The sequence below is a fragment of the Lissotriton helveticus genome, chromosome 1_1 (genome assembly GCF_964261635.1).
Source record: "Lissotriton helveticus chromosome 1_1, aLisHel1.1, whole genome shotgun sequence".
Lineage (NCBI taxonomy): Eukaryota > Metazoa > Chordata > Amphibia > Caudata > Salamandridae > Lissotriton > Lissotriton helveticus.
The window spans coordinates 1,611,660,264-1,611,685,901 of NC_136057.1; the positions used below are offsets into that span (position 1 = coordinate 1,611,660,264).

Below are 25,638 nucleotides of genomic sequence, written 5' to 3' on the forward strand. Positions count from 1 at the left end.
ACCGTTGATAAACAAAGGTATCCACCATATTGCTAGGCCCATTTGTCGGGACAGCAACTTGCACTGACACTGCCCTTGGCTCTTGAGCATGAGTGTGTGAAAGGCAGGCACTTATTTTTAGGACTAGTGTTAGCGAAGACCTTCCGATTGTAATAAAATTATACATATTATATTTTAATATAGGTCATTCAGCGCTCTTCATTCATTGGTCAGCCAGTGTGTCATTCACATGTTGTTTTCGCCCTCCACAGCACACAGCACCAGGCACATGTTCAGCCAACTGCAGCGATTGGTTTACCTCTCTGTGAGGGACGACATTCTGCTCTTGCACAGTATGCACATGCAAATAAAAAGTACGCTTGTAGTTCTATTAAAAAACATTCAGGAACATTGGAAAACCCTGAAGTTGACAGACAATATCACACCTATTGGCTTTGCCAATGCTTGTTTTTTTTTTTTGCCGGCATAGGTAATAAATAATGGCCACATAGGGCTCTGTTTCATTGTCCATTTTTTCGCTTGACTCAAATCTAGCACATGTTATGCATACATAAATACTGAATGTGAGAGTAAAGTAGGCGTACCTAAGGTTAGGGACAGAGGAGTAGGCCAGGACTTGAAAAACAGGTTTGGTTTACACCCAAAATGTAACACTCATTTTAGGAAAGTGCTTGCTACACTTATTTTAGAACCTAACTTACAAACAAGTAGACCTGAAAGATGTAAGAAAAATAGACTGTATCAATCCTGCCACTTTGAAAAATTTGTCTCTAATTAAATCAATAATCCAGTAATTTAGGGCCAAAAGTAAAATGAACAAACATGATTACCTACTTGATTTATCTTAACGTACAAATGTGTACCATAAGCAGCAATACAATACACACACACACTAAGGATTTGGCAAAATAGTTGCACGTGAACATGCATATTTTTTGCAACGCCTACTTTGCGCAAGAGGCAGATAAATTGATTTAATCCAATGTTGCCACTGACAGTGTAATATCACATGTATTCTCACAAATATATCAATGCAAAGGTATAAACCCAGGCCAAAAGTACAAGGACAAACACTGGCTATTAAAAAGAACAGATTATACACAAACAATAACAAAAAAGGACTATACTGATATAAAAAATATATTTTATGATTATATTGATAAAAAAAGATTAAACACATCAATCACATGTACATGATAATTTGATACAATAAAAAATTCTGATCATTGTTTTTAAAAAAAACATTTGTTCTAATAATAATACTCGAGGAACAATATTGTCGTCCCAGATTGTATTAGTGAGGCTGTTGTCTGTCTTGTCTGTCAACGCGTTTCGACACGTCGTAGTGTCTTCATCAGGACAATATTTTTTGCAGCCAGAATTTCTAGAAAGAACAAAGCATTTTTAGCTTTTCAGAACATATAGTACAGTGTGTTACATTAATTGGATACATTTTTTTCCCTTTTTTTATTCAATAAAACTTCTTTTTCTGGTTTTACTTAGCCAGGTTTAGTGATTAAATCAATTATTTTCCGCTAAAGATAGACAAAAAACGGGTCTTGACCACAGTCTAAGACCACATTTTCTGTAGTAAATCTTGGCATCAGTCTAAGATTATACATCATATATAATTTTCAGATCTATTTGGTAAATACAGATAATCACATGTTTAATTAACAAAACTGTTTGGCAAATACAGATAGTCATATGTTTAGACTTTACACCATACTTAAATAGAAAAAGGAGGAAAGAAAAAAGGGGGAAGGTAAACTGATCAAGGGTGTAAAAATATATCTTGATTCTGTAACTGGTGTAACTCATTGGGGCAGTTTGTTCAGAAGTTTGCATATTCCCTACTATTATTTACTGGATTATAAAACATTAAAAATGTTGGTAGGACTGGCCTATTTTCTATCTGCTTTCATCGAATACTTACTCCACTGTATTCAGGCTAGAAAATTCATTCACCTCTGTTTCTGGGATAAACCCAAATTCCAAAGTTTCCTGTGGTTTCTGTTTAAAATCAGTTGGTATTTATTGAGCCTGGATAGTCACAGGGAAAAATAAGCAGATATCTTAGTTTATGTTCCATACTAAACTGGCTATTATTCCTAAAGGGTCAGAACAGTAAATTTAAAAAAGACTTCAGTCTCTTGTGGGTTTTAAAGTTTGTTACCTCTATTTAGTCCAGTTTCATTTAATGCAACAAAGGCTTTTCAACTTTTATTTATTGTAGCGAAGGCTTTTTAACTTTTATTTATACAGGTCTGTTTTTTCTTATCTACGTGCATAACGCTATTAATTCCAACTATCAATTGCATTATCTACGTGCATAACGCTATTATTTCCAACTATCAATTGCATTGGACATTGGTTGTTTAATCCTAGTTCTCCTTATTTGAGTTCCCTTGTTATTGCTCGTTGATGCCCGGGCTCTATATTTAATCTCCGTGATAGGTATGCTTTCATTTTATTTTTACTATATGTAGTTATAACATATTTTGTTTCCTAATGAAACTAAAAGCATTTCTTACCTAGAGTAAGAAATGCTTTTAGTTTCATTAGGAAACAAAATAGGGCATCAACGAGCTCTTAACCCTCATGAGCCACATCATTGTGGTATAGTCAGGGCCACTGTAAATATGTGGTGGTGTAGCTTTGTCTGCATAGTTATGGATTTGCTGCACTTGTGACAGAACCCATCATCTGCTGCATAATTTGTATATTTTAACAACAAAAAACTGTCTCGCTCAAGCGGATCAAAAGTTACTAAAAACCCAGCGCCACTCATTGCTGCAGAGTAGAAGGCCTTTCATAAAGGTTGACTAATCACATTTCAGTAGCTTATTGCTGTAAACTGGTACCAATGCTCTGGAATCTTGGCCCATATGATGTTAAGATGTAAAAATGACAAAATAACCAAGCAATGTTACTATCACAAAATGTGCAGCATTACACAGACAGATTTTTGCCTTTTCATGCTGCATAATTTACTCACTTACGGCTGAAATGCCAGAAACCGGTCCTAGGAAGCTTGTTTCCGGTCCAGGGAAGACATGGCTTGGCAGTTCGGGCTGGACTGTTCCCATGAGGCACAGGGTCAGACTGATTTGCATATGGCCATGTCTGAGCTGGGGTGGCAGAGTGGGCTAAAGAGCAGTGATGGATTAAACCCAGATCTGTTGACTGGGTGTGAGTGTTTGATTGGTTCAGATGCTCCGTGCATCACCACCCCCTTTTGTAGTGCTTTGCTCGCCATGGGTTGGCAGGGTATGCTCAGACGTGAGTCCCTTGCTCACTTTGCCACTGGATTCAAGCAAGCGTTGCTGAAGACGGCTGAAATGCCAGAAACCGGTCCTCGGAAGCTTGGGTGGCAGAGTGGGCTAAAGAACGGTGATGGATTAAACCCAGATCTGTTGACTGGGTGTGAGTGGTTAATTGGTTCAGATGCTTCGTCCATCACCACCCCCTTTTGTACCGCATAATTTACTCAAGCATGTTGCTTAATTTGGTCTTCACCTGCCGCATAATTCCAGTGTCCGTGAACCTAGTACAATGCTCACTTACTGCAGCTTCCAGGCCCAGCAGCACAGCCGGCCAAGCCGATCCAATGCTTCCCTGAAATGCTGACACAGAAGATCCAAAGTCAGCATCACCCTTCACTCAGCAGAATGTATCAATCAATCAATCATTATCTTTATTTCGGCGTGGAAAGGTCATAAAAGAGCAACATAAAAACACAACAGCAGAAATACAATAAAAACAAGGAAAAAATACAAGACATATAAAAAGCAGCAACATTTAAGTACCTAAGCTTTATGTCACAATACATATTGGTGGCACACATATTTCTAAACACACAAATTTAGCAGGCAAGGGAAGTGAAGTCATTTGCACTGGATCAAACACAGTGGCCGCTCCTCCGCTAAGGAGGGGAGTGTTGCCCCACTACTTGTAGAGCAGTGTAAATGGAAAAATAAACGATAATAACTTGATATTATCATTTTTTTGTATCGCCAGGTTAGGGTGGGGCAGGTTGGGGGCGGGGCGGCGCTTGACTCCCATGACGTCTGGGAGGAGGAGTGGTTCCTGCACTCTAAAGTGCACATGATGCTTTGGCCGGCTGTCTTGGACAGACCAAATTGTCATGAGCACTTTACATGTTCTCCGCACAGGCTCCATTACAGCCTGGGTGGAGAGCATGCCCAGGCTCCCATTCCCCGTCTGAGTACCACACCACGGTGCCCAGACCAATCACAACTCTGCATTGCAGCATTGTGATTGATTTGAGGGAGCCTGGGTGCCTCCTGGTTGAGGAGTGGAGAAGGGATGACGTGGTTGGGACAGAGAAGAGATGCGGTGATCAGTAAGTGTTATTTTGGTTGAGCCCCACAGAAATATACTGAACTTGTGGGGTGTCATTTTCAGACACTGGGACACATTCAGCAGGGCCTGCACATTGTCTGCTTTCATTCTGAGCAGCAACTGGCAGGCAAAGAGGGGGCTTTCATATTTTAGATTCCAGCTGAGCCCAAAACAAAGGCCGGAGTGAATGTAATGGAGCTTGAAACAAAGGCACACCACTCGTTATCACTTCACAAGCACTTAAGCGAGGCATGTTTTTGACTTTGTTCATACCCTGTATGTAAGACATGCATGCACACTGTAAGAATCGTCAGATGTGTTGCTCTGTCCCAATATTTACACAACCATCAATTTAAATACCACTTTTTGTGCATTTCTTATATATCGCTATTCATCCCAATCCAGGGTGTCAGAGCACTTTACATCACACATACGTTATACATTGAAAATAAATCAGGCTTAGGTAAATCAATGCCCAGGATGTGTTACATAAAACAGTGAGGTTTACAAAGTGAGTCACATGCCCTTCGTGCTCACTGTGCTGTAAGAATTACAATTTATGATCTGCAAATAAAAAGATCTCCGTGTTGCAAGTAGTAACATAGGCTTCGTGACGTCACTTGAATACTGCCTTACTTAGTTACTCGCCACTTCTGTTTTTAGGACTTGGCCCTGGATGTTGGCAGCAGACGGTACTGAGTGAGCGTCTCCCACGTGTCCTTATGCTGACACAAACAGGATCTATGCACTTCAAGTGGCCTAGCCTGTATATTAAATGGTGCCATGGTTTAACAATCTTTTTGCAAGTGTTCCCCGCACGCACTCGAATTGAAAATATGGCTTCGTTTGGGAGTACAGTTAACGGGTCATCATGAATGATTTTTGGTTTCAAACAAAACAACCCTCGTGCTGTTTGAAATGTCATTTACCATTTAGATATTAAAAACAAAAATAGAAAAATAAAATACAGTGGTTGCTTGTGAAATCCAGGATTTTCACCAACTATTATGTAACGAAAAATATATACCCGGAAAAAGCAGCTACAATTGACAGGCACCGAGAAAAATACCTTTCGGTTTTAAACTATTAACATTTTGGCAGATTTTTCCATTTAATGACAAGCTTCCCATAAGACCCACTCTAAAAAGGAGAAAACAGAATGTTGTTTGTATTTCTTTACGGTAACATTTATTTGTCTCAAGTTCAAAAAAGGTGCACTTGACTCGGCTCCCAAATTTGAAGCCGTATGTGTTAAGCCACAATTTAAAAACCCAAACTAATCAGTTTAGTCAAACTAATTAATTTAGTCAGTTCTCGATTCAATTTCAACTATATAATAAATGATAAAATATTTGTTCAAACCTCAAATTAAGTTGTGTTTAAAAGTCGACCAAATCCGACCGACGTTACAAAATCCCCAGATGTCCAGTTTAGTTAATAAAGTAGCTAATTGTTCTTGCCAAAACAGGCATATTTAAGGTAAAAGACAAACAAAATATTAAGCACTGTCTCGCTCAGTTACGATAAAATATTTCGATCCCGTAGTTGGTCATATACGCATATGAGGCCGCAGGGTAAATCTTCAGTGCGACACTAAAAGGTGTCGCGCTTTTAGATAATGCCGAAGCAGACGGACATACTGAAGCAAGTACAGCACTATATAATGATGTCAGAGTGTTCACCTCTGACTCCCGCTTTTCTTCAAACAAGGATGAGGGTCAAACATTTCTGAACTAACGCCGTGCCTGGAAACAGAACTGGACCTTTGACAGGAAATACCTCAGCACTAAGATGCGAACCCGCTCATTCTGCCCCAGAGGAGGGGGTCTGGCCGGAGCGCACGGTATGATCGGATTCTTCCTCACAAGGACAGGTAAGAGGTGACCCCAGACCCTCAGGCGTGTTTCCACTCGAGCTCCCCTCAAACATCCAAATACAGCAAGTGCGTCGTGCTAAGTCAGATGTGCGGTAACCACTGTGGCAAATGTGGATTATCAGCTCACCTTGCCATTATTAACGGCAATTTTAATACGAAACCAAAATAAAGCGAGGTGACATTTTGCAAAGGATTTAATTAGAGGTAGCTCATTAAAGAACCCGGTGAGCGTTCCGGGGTACATCTGGCTAATGTCAGGCTGAGGCAACAAGAGTACAGCCGAGTGTTTGGGGTGTAGGAGAAAATGAATTTAAAATTATAAAATGCTGGTCCAGTTTACATAACCCCAACCTGAAACAGGTCAATTTCAAAATTGTAACACCTACATTTTTTATGAATAGGAACTCAGAGGTGACTTGCATTTGCCCTCGCTCATATGGAAGGTGTACTTTATTCCTTATAATACATGTTCACACCATAACCCCTCTCACACACGACTTAAATCCTTAATACTGTGCTCGTTCGTACAAAGAAATTGAATGTTTATAAACATGAAGAATACAATTAGCATCTCTAGTGTAGAAATAAACAAAGCAAAAGCCGTTAGATATTTGCTGCAAAAATATACTAGAACCAGTTTCATGCAAGGCTGGCTTAAAAATAATTGTACCTCATAAGTAAAAGCAAGTAGAGAGATTCTATTTTTCTTTAATGACTAGCTACATTGTGAAATTTCAAAAAAATAAAACATGTTGCCATAAATAGCTCCTTAATGCTTTTCAAACGTTCGGCTAGAAAAAAAAGAGCAGAATAAGGAAAAAAAACAGCACTTTTCCCTTTTTTTTTAAACTGTATTCTTTGGCCTGCCTTTCCCCTGGGCTGTGGGCTCTCGCAGAAGACATTGTGACTCAGAACTGAACAGTAATATATTATTACAGTTGAGCAGCTACCTCATTTCTTTATTACAGGCAATAGGGACGTCACAAATCGCTTGTAATAAGTAAATTAGAAGTAGGCGTTTATGTAAGGAATGTGGGCTCCCATGATCTACCTGTCTACCTCTATGCTATGAGCAGAGGTGAATGAGTGCGTGTGCCCTTCCGTGGTGTGTGTATCTAAGGTTGCATGACTTACCGCCTTAGTGTATGTTTTGTTGCAACACGTTCCGTGCTTTGGTTTGAACAGCTAAATGTAAAGTATAATCAAAACTACCCTAATCGGAGGATATTCCAAATTACATATTCGATGTACTTATTTGACTAATGCTTTTAGGGAATCAGCAGGCAACTTGTGCCAGAATGAAGTTAAATATGTGAGCATAGGCGGAACCTGTACAATGAAAAAAAAAAGAAAGGAAACCGTTATCTCGGTAATGACTCCTTTCCATCCGGTCGGCGGGTTAATACTGGTTTAATACTGGTTTAAGTACAAAAGAAAAAATACAGACTGGCAAAATGTACATATATATTTTGTGTTATAAATTAACATTATTGTTGGTTGCACACGTTAGATTTCGATACATTGTGTATGTGTTAAGTTAAATATGTGACTGCATTGTGCTTATATAAAAGAAATAAAAGACTTCAAGAACAAAGCAAGCAGCCGCAGTTTGTGTGTTGTGACATCACGGCGCTGGAGACCACCGCACAGGTTTTTTTTTTTATCTTTCTGTTGTCAAAAAGCTCTGAATCTTTCAGCTGTGATGACAAAACTGAGAGCCCTAAAATCTAGGCGCTCTGTGACGTCACAAAGCAGGACGCGGCAGCCAGCGAGAGGCTTTGTGACATTCCGAAAGCATCATTCCGCCACAGACCGGCTTTGCAACGTCACAAGGCGGGGAATTTACTTCACCTGCTTGGCTGGGTCATCACCCCTTGGGAGGGGGAGGGGGGGGGGGGGGGGTTGAGCGGTTTTAATAAATGCTTCCTTTTCCTTTGGGGCACAGGATGGATACCAGACGGTCAGCTTTTCTTCGTACAAAGGAACTGCAGCATTCCCAAACTAATCAGTCAATGGAAGGTACTTGGTGTACACATGTGTGAATGAATTAGATATACACACCATCAAAATATGCGTAAGATCAGAAGCGGGAAGCCACTTCAAGTGAAAGATTTTTGTTTTTGTGTTAGTATTACCCAATGATTGGCAAACCGTCAAACGTCCCACGGTTATAGAATAACACACCACGAGCCCCGGCTTCAGCGTTCTGGCAGATTGGCAGCTCCGGCCCACCGGGCACGGCCTGGCAAGTGTGCCAGGAGGACTGCTTGACGTCACATCTCGCCCCGAGCAACGAAAACAGACACACGCTCGGATTTCGAAATATTTTGGAGTGAGAAGTTAAGATCAGGAGGACCCAATATACTCCGGCACAGTGCTCTCCCCAGAAGAGGGGGCTCCGCGCTTCAGCCACTGCCCGACTGACACACAGGAGTCCAGAGATGGCGTCCTTCGGACTGCGGGGATGGTTTACTTGCAGCGGTCTCACTCTAGCTCAGAGGTTGACAGTGCTCTTAGCTGTGGGGGAGCTAGAACTACGCTACATCCCTCACGAGAACGAGAGAGTAGCAGAGGGGGCTCTTTAAGAACTTCTAGGTGTCTTTGTGAATCCAACTTCCTTTGAAGTAAAGAGCAAAGATGAGCACGGTCATCTCTAGCAGATGAAGATTTCAATTTCGTTCCATTTTAAATGTTTGGGCACAAATTCACAACTGCACGTAAGAGTACTACAAAGGAGCACTGCAAGAGCAGTACAGGAGCACTGCACGAGCAGTACAGGAACACTGCAAGAGCAGTACAGGAGCACTGCACTACAAGAGCGGTACAGGAGCACTGCACTACAAGAGCGGTACAGGAGCACTGCACTACAAGAGCGGTACAGGGGCACTACAAGAGCGGTACAGGGGCACTACAAGAGCATTACAGGAGCACTACAAGAGCGGTACAGGACTAATGCAAGAGCAGTACAGGAGCACTACAAGAGCGGTACAGGACTAATGCAAGAGCAGTACAGGAGCACTGCAAGAGCAGTACAGGAGCACTACAAAAGCAGTACAAAACACTCCACTGTACGGGCGGCGAGTGAACACGCCGGACAACAGCCCCGGATCAATGACAAAAGGCGGCTTGTGGAGGTGGGTTATTGTGCGGCTGTGTGGAGCAGGGTAAAAATACATCCCAGGAGCCGCTAAGTGATGTAAACACAACTGTATACAAAGGTTTATGAGAGGAGCTCATATCCATAAGCGTCTATAGAGAGGTGAAGGCGGCTGTGTGCTGCCATTTAAATCCTTTCACCCAGTGAATGTTGTAGTGTGACTATACCCTTATAGGGGCAGTGGTTGCATATGCCAAGTTAGACACTTGTGGGACGCATGCTGTATATCCATACTTGGACTGAGGCCGTTTGTGATGACCTCCTTGTCTTTTTTGCATTGGTGCAGCCATTTTGAGGCTGCTTGTATGTACAACTGAAGTTGTCCTCACTTGCCCTAGTCATAGCACGCGAAAGTGGACTTTTCCTCACCTGCCTCTTCATAGCAAGTGACAGAGGACTGGTCGATGATTCCACAACAATAGAAAACGGACTGAGCCTGAACTACCTACAGAAATAGAAAGAGGACCTCCACAGTGGCCATCTTGGCATGGGCATTTGTCCAGCAGCCTTTCCAACTTCCTTACTGCACTAAAAGCTCACTTGCCCCATTCTCAGCAAGCGAAAGCGGACTGATCCAGGCTTCCACAACAATAGAAAGAGGATTTGAGCTTGTAGTTGCAGCTGTGTTGCTTCCACACCCCAACCATCCATGTTATTTCCCCCCACCCAGGCCCCCCCATGCCCAGAACCTGGATGCCTGACCCTAAGATGGCGGCCTTTGCCACCAGTCAGTGCATAGAACAGAAAGAGGAATGCTCCTTCCAATCTTTGATGGCCATCTTGGATTGGTGCTTCCTCTTCCTCTTTTAGAAACAGAAGAGGTATGCACACATTATTCAATGCTGCTTCTCCCCTGTACCTTTCTACCTGTTTCTAGCCTTGTCGGGTATCTACCTCTGGTTCTGTTTTGACCTCACTCCTATTGGTTTTATTCTCACTTACTTCCGGAATTTGCGCTCCCTCTCTTATTTTACCTCTTTGCGTCATCACTACTCTAGTGGCCCCCCTTTTTCTGTCCACCACACCACGTCTTCACCTCATCTCCTTATCATGGCTTCCAGTCGAATTAAGTCTGGAATCAACTGTTTCAAAGTAATCTATCCCCCTCATATGTCCAAAGCAGTAGCTAAATGGTTCAAACATAACATCATTGAACAATTTCCAGATTCCCTCTTTGTTGACCAATTCCATAATGGGCGCCTAGGGAAGATTAAAAATGACTTCCTTTTCTTCACTAACGACATCCCTTCCTGGTCCTCCAAATTCTCCAATTCCCTCAAAGTATCTTACTCCTCTTCTTTCCAGCATGGGAAGCGGTAAAAAATTTCTCCCTCCGCTCACTTTAATGGCTTTCTCACCATTACACTTTACAACAATGGCACTGTCATGATCCAAGCTTCTGACTCCGGTCTCTCTCTCTTTGACCACATCTTCCACTCCCTTCGTCCCACCCCTGCGACTACTATCTCTCTAGATTCTTCCTCTTCTTCTTCCTCTAGCTTGTCTTCTTTCTTCCTTTCTCCCCCCTTGACCCCCACTCCTTCCTTCAGACCACTCTCCCGGGAGTCACAGGTTGACCCATTATCCCTTCCTTTTCTTGTTCCCTCCCCTCCCATTCTGCCACCTTCCCAACTGGACCTCCCCCTTACCTCATCTGCTTTTCACCTCACTTCACCTCCACATCTTGCATCTCCCCACTATTCCACTGCCTTCTTCCACCCCCTAACTCCCCTATTCCTTCCCAGTTCCCCCTTTTTAATCCACCTTTCTTACAATCTGAACTACCGATCAACTCGCCTTACCCTCCCCCCTCCCTCCCCACTGCTCCTCACCCCACTCCGCTCTCCCCCTTTCCTCATACCCTCCATTCTGTTCTTACATCTCCCACCTCTCTACTACCTTCTCTCCCCCCTCCCATGCCTCACATCCCTGCCTCCCCTATTGGTAATCACATCAGCATCCCTCCCACTGATCTCACACCCCCATCCCTCCTCATCTGACATTCCCCCTATGCTTCACAACCCTGTTTCCCCTCTTGGTAATTCCTCCCTCTTGCTTCCCTTTGACTGCTCAGCCCTTCACTCCTCCCGAAACTTTCATTTTGCTCGACCCCCCACTCTGCCTGATGCCTTTTACTACCCATGGTACCTGGCCTGCACCCTCTCTCTTCTCCCCACTCGTGTGGCCTCCCTTTGACCTCCCTCCCTCCTCTACCTGTTCAGCCCCTTCTCCTCTCATCTCATCGTATCTATGGCCCTCCCATAACCCCACTCCTTCCCCCTCCTCCTCCAGTCATCCATTTCTACTTCTCAACTTTCTCCTTCCAGGTATGATCTCTATTCTTTACCTCTGCTCAACACCAGTAAAAATATCTCAGTAACTCCATTCACTCCTTTCTACCACCTTCTTTCCCCCCTCAGACCCTTACATCACATCTCTCTCCCCAGTCCCCCACAGCCCACTGCCCTCCTTCCCCTACTTCACTTCCTCCCCCACCTTTGACCCTCGCACCCCAACACTCTCCCCGGTCCCCCACTTCCTCCTGTCTTCCTTCGCCTAGGCCACTCTCTCCCTTAACCATTGAGCCACCATTCACTCCGTGCTCAGCACACCTCTCTTTGGAAACTAAACTTGATTCTCTCATCTCGTCCATTTCCCAGCTTGAAGCGTCCATTTCACTCCTATGTGCTAAGATATCCCCCTCCCCGAATAACCTCCCGAGGAGTTCCTTGCTACCGCGCCCCAATAGAGCCAACCACAATCTGTCCTCCACAGACATTATCAACTTATTGGCTACCTGCAAGACCATCAATGTCAATTCCCCTCCACTCGCCTCTCCTAATAACTCTACTCAATTTGCCATTCAGACCATCTCTTCCTTCAGAACTTATCAGCCTCCCACTCAAGGGGCACCCTCATTCAAGAATCTAATCCCTATCCCCTCATTAGTCCAGGCACTCACATCACCAAAACAGTTGCATCAGAGCTACAATGTATGCTACATAACTGCAGATCTGCAACCAAACACAAACTTGAAATCTCTGACACCATCACTCACCACAATCTCAACATGCTCTTTCTCACTGAGACCTGGTTTAATGACTCCTCTCACACTTCATTTGATCTTTTGTTACCTACACACTACTCTATCCTCAGAAACGACAGAACAGGCAAGATCGGGGGAGGTGTTGTGATCATCTTCAGAAACACCCTCCAAATCAAAGCCTTTCCCACCACCCTCTTTCGCACCTTTGAATGCCTTTCCCTAGAACTCCAAATTCATCATGGCTCACCCTTCAGGTTCCATACCATCTACAACCCGCCTGGTAATTGCTCTTCCTTCATGGAGGAATTCATCGAGTTCATTAGTGACCAATATTCACATAGCGACAAGCAGATCTTCCTAGGTGATTTCAATCTCCACTGGGGCTCCAAGGAAGACTCGGCTGCCAACAAGTTTGCAACCTTTCTCTCAGCTAACGATCTTGCCCAACACTGCTCTGAAATTACACACGCCAAGGGCTCAATTCTGGACCTTGTGATATCCAAATCAGACCAGATTACCACTGCTTCACCCATCTGTGTTGACTGGTCTGACCATTTCTTCATTCCCTTCTGTTTTCACCTCTCTCACATTTTAACTCTCTGCCAACCTAAAAGAGCCTCTACGTGGTTCTGCAACACAAAATACATTGATCTTGAGACTCTATGTGAGTCTGCTATGCAGTCACTTCCTAGCCTAGACCCCAATACGGATGTCAACGATCTCACTCCCCTTTGCCTCTCAATCCTTGCCGTCAAAATCGACAAGGTTGCTCCACTCCAAAGCAAAAAGAAAAGACCCACCCCATCGGCTCCTTGGTTCAACAAAGCTCTCTATGACGAAAGAAAAAACCTTAGAATGTTGGAGAAGCAATGGAGACAATCTCCATCAACTCCCAACCTCTCTCTTTTACGTTCAGCAAGATCCATATACCACAAGCACATCTTCCAGGAAAAAATATCACATTTCAGATCCCTCCTCGATTCAGCTAAAAACAGACCCAAAAAACTTTTCGACCCCATCAAAAACCCAAATTGTTCTCCCCAAATCATCAAGCTTGAGGATGCTTCAAAGAAAGCAACTGAGTTTGCTATATTCTTCGATTAAAAGGTAAAATCTCTGGTGGAACAGGTCACCCACCCAACCCCCATCGAGGTGCGAAAATCCTTAGTCACTTGGCAGAACTTTGCCGCCATCTAAGAGCTTGATCTCCTCAAATGCATCTGTGAAACCAAACCCTCCAACCATTCTTCTGACCCCAAACCCAGTGGCATCGTCATTGATTTATATACTAACACTCTCTCCTACTGGACAGGCTAGTAAATCTCTTCCTCAGTCAAGGATCCCTCCCAATTGTCCTCAAAACAGGACAGGTTACCCCCTTCTAAAAAAAAACCTCTGCTGACGCAAACGACCTCAATAACTTCCACCCCATCACCAATCTCCCTTTTCTTTCAAAGACCACAGGAAAATGTGTTGCAAAACAACTTTCCCAACACATTATGGACAATAATCTCCTCGACATGTTCCAGTCGGGCTTTATTCAAAACTGCAGCACTGAAACAACCCTGCTGCAAGTGATCGATGATGCGCTGCATATTCTCGATTCGGGGGAATCGTGCCTTCTGATTCTTCTTGACCTCTCTGCAGCTTTTGACACTGTTAATCACAACATTCTTCAACAGAGAATGGGTGTGGAAGGCACAGTACTAAAATGGCTTGCCTCTTTCCTCTCGAACAGATCCCAAATGATCAAGATTGCGAACAGTCTCTCGTCTCCACTGGTGGTTGGTCAACGCGTCCCTCAAGGTTCTATCCTTGCTCCCGCTCTGTTCCATCTCTATCTGGAACCATTAGGGAACCTTCTAAGCAAATCTGGGACCCTCTACCATCTCTATGCGGATGACACCCAAATCCACCTCAAGGTGTCTTCCCCTCATGATCTCTCACTACTCAGCTCTAGTCTCAGCGCTATTCACAACTGGATGTTAGTTCACCAACTTATTCTCAATCCCTTCAAAATGGAATTCCTCCTCTTATCTAGCTCTCTCTCCCCGCCTCCTGTTCAATCCTGGAAGGATCAATCGAATCTACTCAACAGTAAACCCATCATTGTAGACTGCGCTAAATCCTTAGGTGTCATACTTGACAAAAGACTCAACCTAATCTCACACATCAATTCCATGGCCAAGTGCGCACGCTATCAGCTGTGCCTTTTATGGGAGATTCGTCGGTTCTTACTGGAGAATGACCTAAAAACCTTGGTCCAATCGCTAGTTCTCTCTAGACTGGATTATTGTAATTCTCTTCTGACTGGTCTTCCCAAATCTCACCTCTCCCCCATCAAATCCGTCCTCCATTCAGCAGCTCGCTTCATTTCAGGGTCCACACGAAGTGACCACATCACTCCTATCCTGTCTTCTCTCCGATGGCTTCCCATCGAGGCTAGAGATATCTACAAAACAGCGTGCATCACCCACAAAGATTTGCACTCTTCCTCCCCTCGCTATCTGGCGAATAAACTGAAATTGTCTGGAGGCTCAAGACTTTCTCGGAATGCGGAAAAGTTCCTTCTTGAACCCCCCTCCTTCAAAAGGGAAAAATTGTTGGCACAATCGTTCTCAGGTAATGCGGTGAGAATCTGGAACACGCTTCCTCCTTTGCTCCGTGCCATCACCTCCATCCAGATCTTCAAAGCGGACCTCAAATCTCTTTTATTGCAAAGACACTTTCAGAACTAATTCCCACCTTCTCAGACCCCCACAAGAAGTTCTTTAGTCATTGTAAATGTGTCATATATATTTATATTTTTGTTTGTACATCCTGTGCTTGCTGCGTTTGATATTGTGTTCCTTTTGCCTGCGTTGTTTTGATTCTATGGCCTGCGATTTCTCGCCAGGAAGGTCTTTAGTCATTGTAAAATGTGTCATATTTATTCTTATTTTTGCTTGTACAGTCAGTTCTTGCTGTGCTTGAGATTGTTTGCCTTTTGCCTGCGTCGCTTCGACTCTATGGAATGCTATTTTTGTTTGTTCCATTCTTGTAACAGTTCTCTCATGTAATGTAACTGGTTCTATTGTACAGTGCTCTGACACCTTCGGGTAAAGTCTGCGCTTTATAAAAATGCATTAAATAAATAAATAAATAAACAGTCACATTCCAATATTCTTTTAACTTTAAACTTGTTAACTGAGAAGATGAGAAATGCTCAATTAACAAAAAAGATTTGCGCTCGCCCTAGTTTGGGCACTCGCAACCCCACCAGGCACTCGTGTGGGGCTTTTAACAGCAGTCATACTAGGAAAAAGATGCGTAGGTTTCACCACAATTTCTTCTTCTCCAGGGATATTTATCACCAACACTTTTTCCAGAACTCCGGAAGTCTACAAAATGCCACGCGGGTCTTTATGAAGCACTTAAAGGGCGGCCCATTAAATCACTCCATGCAAGGGCACACCATAATAGTGCTACAAAGCAGCTTTGGGATATTTCCAGAACCAGCAAGTCGCCCATGTCACCTTTTTGCACCTTTCTCCCATGCAATATGAAGCGACACACTCTATCTACTCTCTTTACTCGGACGCACACAAACTTGTTGACATGAACGCACAAGTGAGATTGCGTCAGAGACGTGTAAACGGACCCAGCCCCACTCCCTCCAGCCCCCCCCCCCCCCCCGAATTCTGCGTGACTGTTGGTGTGCAAGGACTGTTTAATTTCACGTGAAAGAAACTCCAACCCCTAATTCCAAAAGCAAATACATGATCGGATTGAAGAGCGGAGGGTAAGACTGCCAGGTGCAAAGTGACGCACGACCCTCGAAGAAGGACCAGAACACACATGGAGTCTGGCCGGAGCTAAATAAAGACGCACACTTTTAAAAATAATAAATGAATAAAAATGTAGATTGGAGAACAATGCAATAAAAAACACGACGAGCCACGACAAAAGAAAGAACAGAAAGGGGGTGTAAAACACACAGGGTCAGTGTACGGGTGTTTATTGACAGTTAACCGCCCCAGTGCCAGGGATGCTGCGTGCTTCCAACGGGGTAGGGACGGCTTCTGCCCTTTGAGGACGCACCGGCCGTCTGCCTGGGACAATGGCTCTCCCGCAGCAGACACGGCCCTCCCCTGTTAAAGGTGCTTAATTGGCAGTAAACAGCCGCACGTCCTGCAATAAGATGCCTGTGGCTGCCCCGCTTCCTCCCGGCTGCAGGTACCAGAAGCCTCGGATGCGTGCGACCTTCAACGAGCAAAGTTGTAAACAGGCGACGCATGAGAAGCATTTCACCACTGTCTCGAGGGCAGCATCTCCCCAAGGTACATTCAGCTATCAGAAGACTCGCAAGGGCTGAACAAGCGCTTGCAAAGATTCTTCTCTTAGAGGCCCATGCACACATCTGTCCTTCAATCACACGTAGAGCAGGAGTAAAACACATCTCAACGGTACTGGCAGTGGGCCCAGAGAGAATGGGAATCAGATTGGCTGACTTTGTGTTTCAGGCGCAGACACCGGTTTGCAGTTAAACTCCACAGATTCACACCAAGCAGTGCTAGAGATTGTTTTCTTATGTAATGCATACATGTACTGATTGTGTATTCACGTTTAGACTGGCTACAGCCAACGCTGGGGAGAATGAACCACAGATGTCTCAATACCAGAGTCTCAGGAATATTATATCGGAGACCCTCAACCACACCTTCACACTCTGCGATGACCCGAGGGCTAGGAGTCTTAGATCAGCGAATCATCCACTTTACAAAGATTTTGTTTTTAGTCTTATTTTTATACTATTCCTTTCCCTTAATAAAGATTCAGCTACAGGATGGGAGGTAATTTGAATCCATTTACCACTGGCAACATCCAGACAGTCTCCCTCCGGGTGAAGTTTATGATTCATATCACTTGGGAAACAGGACACTCAAGTGTCAGACCCGACGATGACACTAGCCACCTTAAAACACTAAGCGGAGAATGTATACACCGCAGACTGTGAACGTGTGCTTGAGGGTCTCCGAGACAATATTCCTGAGACTCTAGCATTGCGACCTTTTGTGGCTCATCCTCTCCTCTTTTTGACTGATGATAAGCATTGCTTGAAAGCTGAACAAACCTCTGCTTCTCCCTCCCTTCCTCCATTTGTTTGATTTGAATTACAGCTAACAGAGACCTGGATTTGAATATGGCTAATCTGGGGATGCCATGTTGGTTCACACAATGTGTTTTTCTTTATTTCAGGAGAAGCTGTTTACAACACAATGTGAATGTGACCTTCCTCGTGTTCACGTGAAATTAGTTGATAGTGTGCACCTGTAGAGTCCACTCCGGTACAATGTATCTCACTATGCTGCTGATAATTAAGCTTGAAGGGTGCTTAGAGTAGCCTCATCGTGTAGTAGCTTGAGAAAATAATGAGCTTAGGTAACTGTGTGTGCCTTACCCCTGATTAGTTCGTTATAAGGGAACCATGTGCTGGGATATCAAATGCTAGAATTGTGTCATTTTAAACTAATGCAACAAAAAGTCAAAATCCCTCGTTCCTGGCTCACTAGCAAAATGTTTCCCCGAGTAGCAGAGTAGGGGGGGTCTCTCTATGGGGGAACTGATTTTGCTTAACTTTTTTGGGGGGGGACATCTTTTGTCTTTGTTTAATGACTTTAGGATTGCTTTGAATGATACATTAACTGATGTATTCATGTACTGATTATTGATTATTAACTAAATTGATGATTTGAACTTGTAACTTTGCTAATCTTTTAATACACCTTTATGGCTTTAATTTAACCAGTCTCTATCTTCCTTGTGGAGCCTTACTTACCTACTTCATATACTGAAATTTGATGTTTTGCCTCAGATGGAAATAAAGATACATTAAAAAGCGCTTGATGAACTCCTGAATTTCCACCAGAATTGGCACGAAGCAAAACACTCTTATAGTGGCATAAAAGTATGGTGATTCAGCAACTTTTGTTTTACACTTTGAGGAAGATGTCATTTACAGTAAACATGCCTGGAGCAATACAACACCACTATGCTTGTCATAATTAAAAGAGGTGAAATTAGGGCAAGAACTCTCTTCCACCGGAATTGCGCAGAACATCATCAATTACTGCTTTCAAACTTGAAGTCAAAAGTTTCCTAATGAACACATTTTTACCTTAATTTGGCATTGCCACCTGCAGCAGCCTCCTATTGACCTGTTAATCACATTACTCGCTGTGCATTTTTTGCTAGTGTTTATTGTGACTATAACTGTTTGGTATTCTTATCCGATACCGTACTGGAGTTTTATTCTTCCTCTCTTCTCGATGTGTATCACTTGTCTATGATTGTTGTGACTACAACCGTTCTTCTGTAAAGCGCTCTGATATCCCTCAGCAGGGCATAGGTCCTAAAAAAAGAAGTGGGGGGACGCTGACGTCACGACAGGAAGTGACGTCGCGAAAGGTTGCTTGCACCATCAGACTCATTGCCTCCCCTCGCTCACTCCTTAGATGCGATTGTATCAGAGAAGCCAGCGCGTGAGCAGCGTTCTGAATGGGCACCGATCTCGCCCCAGAGAGGGCAAAGAGTGAATGTGTGGCTCCATTTGCTCCAGTTATCGAGCTCCTGGTAAAATAAGTGGGGGGACGCCGTCCACCCTCGTGGTACCCCAACTCGAGCCCTGTCCCTCAGGATCTGGTTTGCGCTATATAAAACTTTATAAAATAAATAAAATAAAAAATGGGACGGATAGCCTGTTCTCTAGAGGGAAAATGTGCCTCCTGTGAGAAGTAGAGATAAGCCATCACTGCACGACTGCCATGCACTTCGCTTCCCCTTCTCCGGAAGTGGCCTGGCTGTGAGGCAGGTACTGCTTAGCCACTGCTGCTCAGGGCTCATTGCCATTGCTGTCCAGCTGAAGGTCCATTTCCGTATCTGGATATAACTACATGCCAGTCGCCGGGCAATTCCAAAGCCAAACGTACGCGTGGCGACACAGTGAGCTCAAGCTTCATTATCCGTAAAGGCAGCAAAACTTCCCGACTCCACTGGCAAAGGCAAATCTTGCCCCCCCCCCCTCCACACACTGAGAATTCTAGCGTTTGTTTTAATATCCCTACGCTCAACACATTATGTTATGTGTATTTGTATAGCGCACAACTATCCTTGGTCGGGCCTAGGTGGAGCGCCTGGTCTTCAGTTCATTGCGGAATTCAAGATCTCAGGAGGAGGCTCTGACGTGCAGGGGCAGCGCGTTCACATAATATTGCTGGCACTGAAATTAAAAGGAACATTAGGAATAGCATACAGCAGATTTTCAGTGACCTGAGAACGCCTGAATAATGATGTCAGCTACCTGGTGGCAAACATATAGGAGTAAAGATACCCTCAGGCTCACTTCCACCTCAAAGAATACCACAGAACCAGGGTGGGTAAGGGCCCTTGGCAGCGGCCAGTGTTCAGCTGGAAGAGCCCTGCCCGTACACCGAAGTACTGAGGCCTAGGACGTCAGGAAGAACACACTCACCTGAGTGGCCACAGCCCTGCCACTCTGAGGGACTAACGGGCTGCTACTGAGGGAACTGAACCGGGCACTCCAGAAATAGACCAAAAGGTCTGGTCTAATAATAAGAGATGGCACCGTCTGCAGTGGCACGTGCTGACGCCACAGGATCGTAGTCCGAACAGACAAAGGATTCGCTGCCATGTACCGAGAAGAGAGGCCTGCAGGGCTCCTGAAGACGCCGGGATTCAACTGTCAGTACATCTGAAGGCGAGTACAAGATGTCTATTCACAACCGCCTCCTGCTTTAAAGGCCACAGGCCAGGGCCCCTCGGCACAGCCACAAGTAAACACGCTGGCCTGGCTCAGCTGGGCACGCATTCAACGAGCAAGGGTTCCCCGGAGGTAATAACCTGGATGACAAGATGCCTCGTCCCTTTTCTATACACCCCCTGGCCTCTCGGGCACGCCAGAGCACCCCGAGTCACGCTGCAAACACAAACACGCAGCTGATGGAGGGATTTACTTTTCCTTCGCGTGAAGGAAAGTCGAAAGGTGTCGCATGTGAAGTGTGTGGTAGGGGAGAAGGCGAGGCAATGAAATGTCCCTACAATCCAAAAATGTATGTGTTGTGTGGTTTTGTTCAGCGTGGAAACTGACAGAACAGGCGTTAGAAGACGGTAGGTGTGAACACTGATCATTCGTTGCACCAAATGTGTGCAAGAGGTCCTTTTAATATAAGCAGTCCCACCGATAGGACTGTATGTTCAACTTTAGACAAGGCATTTCATGGCGCCGACGGTCAGCGCTCATCTGTTGATTAACGCTCTGCTTCTTCCTGCTCTGGGTGCCTGGCACAACCCTGCAGGGGGCCCTACTCATTAGGATGCCAATGCATTGTAGGCACTTGCCATGCCATGCATTTTCTGCACCGGTGCCCTTTATCTATTTGTCACTCGATTGCAAGTTTTGTGGTAGCTGCCTGAAGTCACGTGAGATCTGTGCTATAAATTAGTAAGTACTTGTGAAATGTACCAGTAAATATCATGGCATTCTCCTCACCCGTGCTACACGTATGTCTGTCCTGTATCAGCTGTGCATCGTCTGTTCCACATGACCCACGTCATGGATATTGAGTCATTAACATGACAAGGCAAGCAAAGTGACGACACACAAACTTTGCTTTTTTTTAGTGACATCACACGTTTGAGGACACGTACCCTACGTTAGCCTTTCACGTCCTTCTATTTGCTGCTGAGAGCTAGTGTCGAGGTCTGAGGTACAGCTCTTGCTTTTCCGTTTCTGTCACTGCATAGCAAGGGTTTGCGTAGATGTACCAGAGGGAAGGACGTCAGGGGTTACACTCTGCTACCACTGCACACCCCTCACTGACGTCCATGACCATTTAAAAAAAAACAACTTTATTTTCCATTTTGTGAACATCTTCCAAAAGATACATATGAGCTACTTAGTTCACCATTGAGTACAGCTGTTTCCGGCACAGCTAGTACAATGAATACAACAGAGCATCCCCCACGGGTCCACCTCCTGTCCCTAACCCATTTCGTATCCCAGTGACACCAGGTACCCTACATATTTAGCCAGAGTGATCCAACATTCAACGCAGCATAGAATTGAGGATGGTATCCTATACGGAGTTCGTTGGCAGCATGAGAAAATTTCACCCCACTCCCTCTGGAACAATGCCGTTGTCTGGTTGAGAGTTAGTGGCCTGTTTAGTAGCCTCCACATATGAACGGAATGGGCCCCATATATCCCTGGGGTGGGAAGAGCAGGGCATAATACCAGCATAGGTCTCAAAATTTACATTGCAATATGCCAAGCTGTTTAGCCAATCTTGTACTTTAGATACTGTTCTCCTACCCCAATGGATGGCGACCTCTCTTTTCGCCAGTAGGAGACCCAGTGATGCGAACTGCCTGATCCCCTTAGGGAAATTCACTGTGTATCCCAGCAGGGCCACCTCCGGGGTTGGAATGAGGGGCAAGCCAACCATCTTCCCAGGTGTGCAATGGATATTTTCCAAATAAGTCTGCAGTCAGGGACAGGTCCATGCAAGATGTGCGAGGTCACCATGTGGCGCTGCGCATTTCAGGCATGTGTGTGGTCTAGATGAATCTATCCTATGCGCTTTAACAGGAGTGAAGTAGACCCGACAAAGAAATTTAAAATGAAGTAGTTTGTGCCTACTGTTTAGTGAGACTTCTTTAGTGACTGCACAACACTTGGCACATTGCTCGTCTGTTATTGGGCGGCCTAAGTCTTTCTCCCAATCGTTGCGGACCTTGACGTCACTTACCGGCCTCATGTTAGCGCAAGCTTTATATAATTTACAAATGAAACGCGCTCCGTCAGGGTCCCGATTAACAGCGTGAGTGGGAGAAATGACTCTGGCTCGATCGGGAACATAGGAAGTGTCTACCGTAAGGCTGACCGAATGCGGTTCATGACGACCTGTCCAAAAAACTGCTGTCTGTGTAGCGTGCATCATCTTTTAGTGAGAAGATGTGCCCTTCGGGATATAGGTCTCCTTCCTTGGCAATGTCGAACGTTGTCACAGTGCGTTGCACTAGTCATTCGTCTGAAATCGGAGACCACCTGGCGTTCGGGAGAGGGGGGGTGGAGCAATATAGTGTTGCAGCGCCGGTCAGTCTTCTCAGTTTCTACCACGCTCAGCTGGTGATGGACACAGTTTGTATGTCATGTGGGTCTCGAGGAAGGGCCGTAGGCAGAACTGGGGACAACTGCTCAGGGAAAACGAGGCCCGCCTCAGGCCGAAGGTACGGTATTCTTGCGTCCGGATGAAACCATGCGTGTGCATAGCGGCTCTGGGCTACCAAGTAGTACAATTGCAAGTCTGGCATGTTATACCCACCTCTGTCATACGGTAGTGTGAGTACTGGCCTGCGGATGCATGGTTGCTTCCCCCCCTAAACCAGTCGCGTAAAGTGGGTGCGTAACGTCTGAAAAAAGCAGTCAGTGAGGGGTATGGAGATGTTGTTAAAAAGGTACAAGAATTTGGGATGTACTATCAACTTCAGAATTGCTACCCAGCCCACTAGTGACAATGGTAATCTCAGCCATCTGTCCACCGGTGTCGCCAGGGTGTTAATTGCCTGCCCATAGTTTAAGCAAATGATCTGTGTGGTGTCTAGGTGGATGTGGATCCCAAGATATTTGAACGAATCTGAGCACCCTTTGAGTGGATATTCACATTCCCAATGTTTCGTGCCCGTGGTAAAGGGAAAAGGATTGACTTACGCCAGTTTATACCCAAGCCAGAATAATGGCCAAACCGAAGTATTTCTCTGATGAGGGGTGCTAAATTTGTCCGGGGTTCCCTGACGTATAGGATTGTGTCATCCGCATAAAGCGAGACAAGGAGAGGGCCCGTGTTAAACTGTAACCCTCGCTACAAGTGACGTTCCTGAAAACTTTCAAATTAGCGGGTCCATTGCCAGTATAAACAAGAGCGGAGACAAGGGGCAGCCCTGTCTGGTACCGCGAGAAAGCATAAAAGGTTTGGAGAGCATGCCGTTCAGTCTGGCCGTGGGGCTGCTGTATAATAAGGCTGTGGTAGCAATGAAACCCATTGGCATGCCCATTTGTCTCAACACTGAGATAATAAATGGCCACTCCAAGGAATCGAAGGTCTTCTCCGCATCCAGAAGGATCGCAGCCGCGGGAGTCTCTGGATTAATTCTGTGAAGGACTGCAAATAATGTCCTAAGATTCAGGGAAGTGGACTGATGGGGCACACATCCGGATTGAACTGGAGAAATTATATACTCCATTTGTTGAGACAGTCGATTAGCGATGACTTTGCCTAATATTTTGTAGTCTAAATTTAAAAGATACAGTGGTCTGTAGGATCAGCAGAGAGATGGATCCTTACTGGGTTTGGGGAGTAAGATAATAACGGCCTCGCGTAGTTTGGGGGACAGTACCTGCTTCTCCAATGCCTCTGCATATACCTCAATCAGCTGCGGGCAAGTAGGTCCTTATATTCTTTATAGAAGTCACCCGTAAAGCCATCCAGTTCAGGGGCTGTAGAGCCACAAAGGTGTTGATGGCAAGAGTGATGCCAGCCACGGTGATGGGCTCAGCCAAGAAGTCTTGCATATGCTTTTCTAGGTATACTAATGTGATCTCTGACAGGTAGTCTTCCTGCGCTGTGCGATCGCTCCCCGTTTGGAGGTGTGCAGTGTAGTGTAGTAGTCCAGGAATTCGTCTCGGACCTCAGATGTGGTGGTGAGTGTATGATTAGTGGTGGAGCATATTTCAGTGATGTATGCCTTGCTGTATGGTAGTCGTAACATCTGCGCTAGCACTCTAACAGGTTGTTCCCACTCCCTATATCATCTGGCTGTGTGGTATTTTCCCAGGTACAATATCTCCCGGTCGGCAGTGTCTCTATATTCAGTCAGAAAGGCCAGTCGCTTTCCCTGTCAAGATGGATCAGAGGGTAGCACAGGGTTGGAGTCAATGGTTTCCATGTTGTGTTCAATGCGTGCCATCGTTTTGCGGAGGTTCCTGAGTACCCCGGCATGCTTAGCAATACAAGCTCCCCTGATGACTGCCTTGAGCCCCTCCCATAGTACAGCCCAGGACTCCACGGAACCAGTGTTCATCTCAAAGTAGTCCTTGATGGCTTTATGTATTTCTGCCTTAAAGAGTTCGCCGTGCATCACCTAGGGAAGCGCCAGTGCCGCTCATATCCCTCAGGACGTGGGAGTTTCAGGTGCAACACTATCGGGGAATGGTCTGAATATGTCTGAGGTAGAGTCATAAGTGCGCCGAATCAGTCTGTCACTTCGGGGGAAATCAGTCAATAATCTATTCTAGTTCAGGTGTCATGTTGACCTGAGTAGTGTGTGTAGTCAGTTAGTGTGGGATTACCCTTACACCAAATGTCTGTGAGTGAGTTTTGATCGCAGAGGTCTAGGAGTGTGCCGCGCTCGCGGTTTAGTGTCAGGGGCTACTGAGGTGCTGTCAAGTCTGGGATTAAAAAGTAGGTTGCAGTCCCCTGCTATCATTAGCAAGCGTGGCTCTAGCTTCCAGTTGGGCATTCAGAGCGTGGAAGAAATGGGGGGAATCAGTGTTCGAGGCATAAACGCTTATCAGGGAGACCGTGTGCCCACCCAGGGAGCCAGTAACAATAATGCACCTGCCCTCTGTATCGCGTACAACAGCGCTGAGACTAGAAGGAACCCTTTTGTGTATTAAAATGGCGGTGCCCCTAGCGTAATTGCTGTGGTTGGCGAAGTACCTATGTGCACCCCAGCTAGCACCGAAACGTGCCACGTCTGTGGTGGGCAGATGCGTTTCCTGCAAGTAGTCTATGTCTACATTATGTCGTAGCAAGTAGTGGATCACCTGTCTTCTTTTGCGATTGTCGTTGAGACCTCTTACGTTCCATGAAACCAGGGACAAGTTAGAGGGGCCCTCTGTATTACCCAGCTGTGTCATCAGTGAAATGTGACCAACCCATCGTAACAGAACAGCGATAAATAACTGACATTTTGTGCGACGGTAAACGTAGGTGCAAATAACGACAAAAAAATCTTCCCCCACCCAGGCTCACATCCTCCCATGTGAGGCCAAACCTTTGCAAATGATCGAACATGAAGTACCAATTGACTTTATACTTGACTGACAAACCCCAAGAATAGTACCCCAGTGTAGGT

General features: G+C 45.1%; 1 long non-coding RNA gene across 1 annotated transcript in view; it reads right to left on the bottom strand.

Annotated features, from left to right (window-relative positions):
* Positions 1-1,205: 1,205 nt before the first annotated feature.
* LOC144773686 (uncharacterized) overlaps positions 1,206-25,638 on the bottom strand; it is a 1,071,276-nt gene continuing 1,046,843 nt past the window's right edge. The window contains exon 8 of the long non-coding RNA XR_013600051.1: positions 1,206-1,384. This is a non-coding gene — a long non-coding RNA (uncharacterized LOC144773686). The remainder of the gene's footprint in view (positions 1,385-25,638) is intronic.